Source organism: Carica papaya, chromosome 7 (assembly GCF_054855325.1).
Source record: "Carica papaya isolate Zhongbai chromosome 7, ASM5485532v1, whole genome shotgun sequence".
Taxonomy (NCBI): domain Eukaryota; kingdom Viridiplantae; phylum Streptophyta; class Magnoliopsida; order Brassicales; family Caricaceae; genus Carica; species Carica papaya.
In genome coordinates, this window is record NC_142315.1 from 24,251,362 (window position 1) to 24,260,447 (window position 9,086).

The window sequence follows — 9,086 nt, forward strand, 5'->3', positions numbered from 1 at the left end:
GTGACTCCGGCACCCCAAGGGGACACACTGTGTCTAATAAAATCACTGTCTTGTAATTCAGTGATTTGTTTCCTCAGCTCTTCCATCTCAATGCGACTCATGCGGTAAGGAGCAACTGAAATGGGTTGGGTACCTGGCTGTAGGTCTATAGTGAACTTGACTTCTCTGTCCACTGGCAGATCGGATAGTTCATCCGGAAACACATCTGGGAAGTCTCAGACTACCAGAATCTCTTGAATAAAAATTTTATTCTTTGGCTTGCCTAATAAGAGAAAATAACAAGATTAAGGCACTAGAAGTTAAGGAAACTTGCCATCAAGGAATAAGTACTGAATGATTTTTTTAATTTGTAAATGGTTCCTCGTTAGGAGGATTAAATACAACTTTCTTGTTAAAGCAATCTATGGTGGCGTGATACGCTGCTAGCCAATCCATTCATAAGATTACATCAAAATCCCCCATGTCTAACCCTATCAGGTCTACACTCAGTTTCCTATTTGCTATCTCCACGGCACAAGGCCTGTAGATAACTTTCCCTATTAGTGTTTCACCTTCGGCCGTAGACACAAGCAATAATGAATCAATTTTATTAGGTGATACATTAATTTTGGAAGCAAAAACATGTGAAACAAAGGAATGCGATGCACCAGTGTCAAATAAAACATGAGCAATATGGTCACATATAGTATACATACCCTGTACCACATCCGGGTCGGCGTCGGCATCCTGCTGGGTAAGGTTGTAAGCTTTGCCCTGGATATGAGGCCTTCCTTGATTCTGGTTCCTCGGACATTCTCTTGCATAATGCTGGGCACTGCCACATATACGACAAGTGTTGTTGAGGCGGTAGCAGGGTCGGTCCCTGTGATCACTGCCGCAGTATTGACAAATCTTCCCACGTGCTGCCCCTAGAGCCTGAGGAGGGGCCTGGATGGTTGGTCTGGGCCTCTTATTTGGTTGGGCAGGCGCAGTAGGTGCTGGCCTGTAGAACGGAGCTGAGGGTCGGGAACTCCCTCCTGGCTGAGGACGGGTGTTGAAGCTCCTTTCCACGATCTGTGCCTTTGCTAGGACTGCTGAATATGTCTTGAGCTCCAGTACCAACTAGTGTTGCCTGATCTCCGGGCGGAGACCCCACTAGAATCTCCTGGCCTTTCGGCCCTCATCCATCAATGTCTCCAGGGAGTATCGGCCCAGCTCTAGAAACTTACGAGCATATTTCGATACTGTCATGTTTTCCTGAACCAGTTGAACAAACTCCATTTCCTTTAGGTGTCGGATGTGCTCAGGGAGATACTCCGCATGGAAAGCCGCTAAGAACTGCTCCCAAGTGACTGGTGTAGGCAGGGTGGTCTGCTTGAGTTCCCACCAACGTCGTGCTTCCCCTACCAGCATGTAGGAAACAAGGGCAGCTCTCTACTCAGGAACTACTCCCAAGGTCCTGAAAGCTCTCTCAGTCTCCGCCAGCCAGTACTGGGCCTCTTCAAAAGAGGATCCCCCTGCAAAGGTGGAAGGGTTCAGTCTCCTGTACCTCTCTATGTAGCTTGGGTCGATCAAGGAAGGAGTGGGGTCCCGTGGGAGAGGGACTGGACCTGGCTGGGGATAGACTAGGGGGTCCTGTGGTGGCATCTGCTGATATGATGGGGGCACTGGACTGTACTGTGGTGGTGCCGGGTAGTACCGTGGCTGGGGCACTAGGTTGTACTGCGGCAGTGGTGCCAGGTGGTACTGTGGAGGAGCAGGCTCGTGCCGGGGTGGCTCGGGATCAGCCTGCTGTAGCAGAGGCTCAACCTGCAGTAGTGGAGGAGGGTCGGGTAGCTCCCTTCTCTCCTTTAGCCCTTGCTGGGCAGCTATGAATCCATCCATCATCTCAAATAACCTGTCTACATCCTCTCGAAGCGAATTATCCTGGGCCGCTCGGTTTAGTGGGGGTCTTCCTCTCCTCATTTCTTTGCACCTGCATTTCATAAGGAATGGTTGAGTATCGATTTATCGGTGAGTATTTCTCTAAGCATTATTGTGTAAGGGGTGGGTCCGAGAAATGCGGCTTTGATACCAACTGTAACGGCCCCAGAATTTAAATGAAGATGTATGTATTAAAAATCTTAAATGCGGAAGCGTAATAAAAATTTCGATTAACATCCCTTATACAATAACAAAAAAAGTACTCAAAACATGAAAGAATAAGCTAATTAAAAGTGATACTCGAAATAAAAACTATAAATGGAGCTATGAAGTCCTTAGATGTCTAACTCGCCGTCTTCCTGCGGAACGGGCTCGGGAACCACGTCTTCCTGATCTGTAATGGTTAAGTAAGGAACCATTATCTCACTATCTCACTGCCATAGAAGTAAAGGTCGGTAGAAAACAAAAACGACCAATGGAGCATAATTTATAACAAACTTATTTATTAACATAAAAACCTTTACTGTCCACTTACCTCGGTGAGATTCATGAAAACAACCTATGAAAACAAAAAATATGATAATCATCATAAAATCATATACACTTTGTAAAAGAACACATGTCCTACTTTTGCACTTTAATAATCAGACAATAAAGTTCCTCTTATACCAGCCTACTAGTATCCATGGGGATCCATAGGGGGTCTCCGCTACACGTGAACCATGAACATTAATAACCTGATTCTAGGGCCGTCCCCATACCCCGTCCGGTATAGGTGCCAAAACCACAAACCTCAATACCCCGTCCGGTATGAGTGTGAAACGGGCCGTCCCCATACCCCGTCCAGTATGAAAGACCACGTTCCCGGTAGGGTTCTCTACGGACCCGGTCCGTCCACCATCTCCCAGGATATCTAGTCAGGCTGTCAACATTATCCACTTATCAATTCACATAACCTTTTTGCCCTTTTTCTTGGTCTCAATCATCCAATCATACATAAACATGTAAACCAGTCATCGACACCAAACAAGACAACACAATATCGGGTTAACCATAATACCAACCATAACAAAAGAAACCATGATTCATGCATACAAGACCATAAAATAAATACATCAAACATTATACTACATTTAATACTGAAAAATAGATCAAACGATAATTGACCAACAATGTACCAGATTCGGGCTCCATTGGCAACCTCAATCAATTATACATCTATAAAGTCTCAAAATGCCATTGAATTATTTATTATACTTTAATCGACTACCGGTACCTGCACGTGTCCCAAAAAATCCCAAATTAGACCTAGGGTCCCTTTCGGCCAATATTAGAATTCCGGCACGGCGGCTCCGCCGTGCTCCGGCAACGGCGCCCCCGCCTGCGGCGGCGATCCGCCTCGGGTTGGCCGTTTTTGGTCGAATTCGGCCAAACTTGCATTGGTCCCTGCGACAAAACAACCCTAGGGCCCTCGGTGGGCTAAAAAATCACGAAAAACTGAGACTTACCGGCGGTGGTGCTCTCGGGTGCGGCGGCTCCTCCGGTGTGAGTCGTATTTTGATATTTGGCTCCGATCAACCTGTAGAGAAAAGAACGGTGATCACAGTGGTATAAAATTTGTATCGAACGGAGGCCGGGAAGGGCCTCTCGGAGGCAAAACAGAGGGGAGTCGCGGCAGCGCCGCCAGACTTCGGCGGGGTTTTTCGGTTGATTGGTCAGTGGTTTGGCTTCGGTTTGGCCATAGGCGGATTCAGCATCGAAAAACAAGCCAGGGGGAAAAAATTTACCTCGATTGGCGGTCGAAAAATTCTCCGGTGCGACGGTGGGTGGCGGCGGCCGGCTCCTCCGGCATCTGGTTCTTCTTCTCCAGTGAGGCACTGGCGACTAGGGTTTTGTGGTCAGGTGTGGGTGGGATTATTTATACCCTTTGCCTTTTAATCTCAACCGTCCATCAAGATTAAATCTAGACCTTCCGATCGCGATTTATTTGGGATTAAATCTGGACCGTCCGTGCCTGATTGAATCTGGGCCGTCCGTATGCGTGAAATGTGGGCTGTCCGTGCGCATATTTGATCTGGGTCGTCCGTGCGCGCGGGAACGGTTCTGAGCCGTCCGATCGCGCACACGCGGATCGCCCATGTGGCCCGTCCCGTGTCAACATTTTCTTGCCACGCGGCGTGTCCTGGTTGGCCCGGGGCCACTGACCGGGCCGCTGACGTGGCACAACTTTTTTAAATTACGTTTTGACCCCCAATTTTTGATTTTCTTTTCAAAAACACCCACAGAATCTAAATTTTCACCCCTTTTTCCCAAAATCAATTTCAATTAAATTCAAATAATAATTTTACCCAATTTTATCATTATTATTATTTTTATTATCATTAAATTAAATTAAATTAAAATCTAAAAAAATTCAAATACAACAAAATAAAAATAAAAAAAATAATTCGGGTGTTATATTGACAATATTGGATATTGGTTCACGTGTAGTGGGACATCCCTATGGGCCTTTAGGGATACCAGTAGACAAATAAAAAGGAAAAATTATTGTTCTTGCTCATTTGAATATGATATTAGAATGTTATTTGAGTTATTGTCTCTATAAGTCAATTTTGAAAATCTCGCAATGGTAAATATATGCAATAAATAATTTTCCTTATGATAAATGAATTTACTTAACTCAAGAGCTCAATTGGTTGTCTTCATGATTTTTACCAACCTTCAATTTCTGTATCGGTGAGTAATGTGATATTCTTACTAGGTTAGTGTAGCTTACCGTTTTATTAACTATTTCATATCAAGATGAGCAATACCCAGATCTTGATCAACAAGAGGGTTGTGAATAGTTCACCAACCGAATTCTTTTTAAAAGCTAGTGAAGGTCGTCCTAAAATACTCAACATATTGCCTTTTATTTATTTCTTTAATTTTCGTTTGTTCTTCTAGAAGGGTAATTCTTGTAGTTCTTGATACGATGTGTCATACAAAGGTAGTCTGCTCGAGTCAGAAACCACACTTGCTCAATTTGCCATACAATTTCTCATATTTAAGAACTTACAAAACTTAAGTCAGGTAGTGAACATGTTCCTTTCTGCTCTTTAAAAAGACTAGGATATCATCGATAAAAATAATGACGAATTGATCTAGGAATTATCCAAAAACCTTGTTCATCAAGTCCATAAAAATGGCTGGTGCATTGTTTAGTCCAAAGGGCATGACTAGGAACTCATAATGTCCGTACCTGGTTCTAAAAGTTGTCTTGGGAATGTCTTCTGCCCTTATCTTTACATGATGGTAACCCAAATGCAAATCAATTTTGGAGAAGACTTGAGCATCCTGCAATTGGTCAAAGAGATCATCAATTCTGAGAATGGGATACTTGTTCTTGATCGTGACCCTGTTTAATCATTTGTAGTCAATACACAATCGTAACGTTCCATTTTTTTTTCTTATAAATGTGACTTCGGCACCCTAAGAAGATACACTATGCCGAATGAACCCACTGTCCTGCGATTCATTAATCTCTTTCCTCAGTTTTTTCATCTTGATACAGCTCATGCAGTAAAGGACCACCGAAATAAGCTGGGTGTCAGGTTGGAGATCTATGGTGAACTCAACTTTTCTGTCCACCAGCAATTCGGATAGTTTATTAGGGAACACATCAGAGAAGTCTCGGATTACCGAAATCTCTTAAATGCAGAATTTTTTCTTAGGTTTGCCTAATGTAGATAAAACTATAGAGTTAAACACTATGAAATGAGAAAATTACATTTAAAATTTTCATTAACTTGTAAACGGCTCTTCGTTAAGAGTGTTGAATACTAGTTTCTTATGGAAGCAATCTGCGGTAGAATAATACGCCGCTAACCAGTTCATATCCAAGATTACATCAAAGTTCTTGTGTCAATCTCTATTAGATCCACACTTAATTTTCTATCTACTATGTTTATGATACAAGCTCTATATATGTATATATATATATATATATATTCTCCTACTAGTGTTTTACTTCCAGGAATGGACACAAACAATATAAAAACAAGTCTTTCCGGTGATATATTTAAGTTTTGTGTAAAAGTGTGTGAGACAAATGAATGTGAAACATCAGTATCAATCAAAACATGTGTAAGGGGATTACAAATAGTATACGTACCTTGTATTACGTTCGGGTTGGCTTCAGCATCCTATTAAGTGAGGTTATAAACTCTGCCCTGTATAGGAGATCTGACTTGATTCTGGTTCCACGGGCACTCTCTCTCATAGTGTTGGGAACTCCCACATATACGGTGGGTATTATTGAGACGATAACATGGTCAGTCCCCATGATCCTTGCCATAATGCTGGCAAGTTCTACCGCGTCTTACTACTGAAATCTGAGGAGGAGCCTGATTCACTGACCTAAGTCTCTTATTTTGCTAAGCCAGTACAACGGGTGCTGGTTCACAGTATAAAATCGAGGGTCTGGGATTTTCCATTGCGGGAGGAAAGATACGAAAGTTCCTCTCCACTAGTTGTGTCTTAGCCAAAACAGCTGAGTAAGTATTGAGCTCAAATACGTACAACTGTTGTCTGATCTCAATGCGAAGGCCCAATTTGAACTTCTTTGTCTTTTTGCCTTCATTCATCATGCTATCAGGGGAATACTGGCCTAACTCTAGGAACCTTTGGGTATATTCTGACACCGTCATCTCACCCTGTATAGGGTGTGCAAACTTCATCTCCTTCAAATGTCGGAGGTACTCTGCATTGAAAGCCATCAGGAGTTGTTCCCAAGTGACTAGAACGAGCAAGGTGGCCTGCTTGAGCAGCCACCAGCGGCCTGCTTGAGCAGCCACCAGTGGTCTGCCTCTCCCACAAGCATGTACGTGGTAAGTATAACCTTCTCTTCTGGAACCACCCCAAGAGTCGCGAATACTTTTTCTATATCAGCTAACCAGAACTAGACCTCTTTAAAAGAGGATTCCCTGTAAAGGTAGATGATTTTAGTCTCTTGTACCTCTCAATGTAGTATGGGTTCATCATAGGTGAAACTGGGTCTTGTAGAAGAGGAACTGAGTTGTGCTTGGGAGGGACTGGGTGGCCCTATGGCAGTGTCGGATAGTATGGTGGAGGCACCGGGTTGTACTGTAGCAGAACCATATAATGCGAATGGGGCACCGGATTGTGCTATGGTGGTGCTGGATAATACGGTGGAGGATCATAATTGTTTCAGGATGGCTCCGGATCTTCCCGCTGCAAAGGTGTCTCAACTTGTGGTAGCGTGGGAGGGTCAGACAACTCCCTCATTTCCTCCCAGGCCTGCTGGGTAGAGATAAGCCTCTCTAGCATCTCAAAGAGTCAGTCGACATCCTCTCAAAGTGAGTCATCCTGGGCTGCTTGGTTTAGTAGAGGTCTTCCTCTCCTCATTTCTTGTACCTGCATTTCACAAGAAAAAGTTGAGTGATAATTTTGTATTTGATATTTTTAAGTCTTTGTGTAAGTAATGATTTTGAGGAATGCGGCTCTGATACCAACTTTAACAACCTGGAACTAGAAGGGAAATAAATTCATTAATTTAATGGGGAAACGTATAATAACATTAGGATTTACATTCTTTACACATAAATTTAAATGTCCAATATAATTACGAAAATGTCTATTTTATAGCAGTTCATAATAATAAAAAATTAAATAAACATATGAAAATAGTAAATAAATGTTGTAGGGAGATTAACCTCCATTAACTCTTGACGGGATCCGGTGGACACCTATTCACAGCCCTCATGCTGATTAGGATCTGGGTCTTGATCTGAAATGGTTAATAGAGGTGAGCTGCACTAGCCAATAAGAATATCACAATACTTATCGATACAGAAACTGAAGGTTGGTAAAAAAACATAAAACAACTAATGGAGTTCTTAATTTAAGTAAGTTTATTTATCACAAGGAAAACTATTTATTGGATACTTACCGTTATGAGATTTTCAAAATAAACCTATAGAGATAATAACTCAAATAACATTATGATTTCTTATACAAGTTAGCAAGAACAAAAAATTTTCATCTTTTTATCTACTTACTGGTACCTTTGGGGGTCCATAGGGGTATCCCCATACGCGTGAATCTAATATCTAAACTTGTCAATTAACCGGCTGTCCCCATACCCCATCCGATATGAGCGCCAAAAATGTCATCCTTCGATACCCCATCCGGTATGAGGGTGAACCGGGTCGTCTCCATACCCTATCCGGTATGAGCATCAAAAACACAATCCCTCGATACTCTGTCTGGTATGAGGTGACGTTCACGGTAGAGTCCCTTATGTACCTGCTTCGTCCACCATCTTTAAGGATATCTAGTAAGACAACCATTTATTAATTCACATCATCAAGTAATTTTCTATTTGTATATAAATTTCACGTTTCACAATCAACTGTAAATTACGCAAAACAAGCAATATATGTATCAATAAAACACAATTGAATTCATTTAATTATTTTAATATATTATCATATATTTAAAGTTGTACAAGCAAATAATCAGTTAAACAGGACAAATAAATAACTAACCGGTTCCGGCTCCATTAGTGACTTGTAATTATTCTCAAAGTTTTTTAAATTTCACATAATACCATATTATTGATTTTTAAGGTTCAAGTTCATAACAGGGAAAAAGGTGAAAGATTCTTACCCAAATCGGTGTCCGAACTACTGTACTTTCTACCACGCCTCCTGCGATCCCCATATTTTCTGAAATTTTCATGCAGAGATTAAACACGCTCCACGTATCTAAAACAAATATCTCAAAATACAAAATCAATGTTAAAAATCTCTTTCGGCCAATTTCAGAATTCTGGCACGGCGGTGCCGCCGTGCTTCGTTATTGGCACTGTCACCTGCGGCGGTGCTTTGCCTCAGCCTAGCCGTTTTTAGCTGGTTAATGCTAGTTCAACCGATTTTACACATATCCTTGCGAAAAATACGTTAGGGAGCCTCTGTTGGCCGAAAAAAATTTAGAAAACCGAAGCCTATCGGTGGTGGGATTTTCGGTGCAGCAACTCTACCAGTTCTCCTTCGTGCCTGGGATTCCTCCTTCAGTCAACCTGCAAAAGACAAAACGGTGAATATAACGGTAGAAAAATTGTACGAAACAAAAATCAAGAAGGGGCTCATCGGAGGGGATTGCGAATTTTTAGTCGCGGTGGC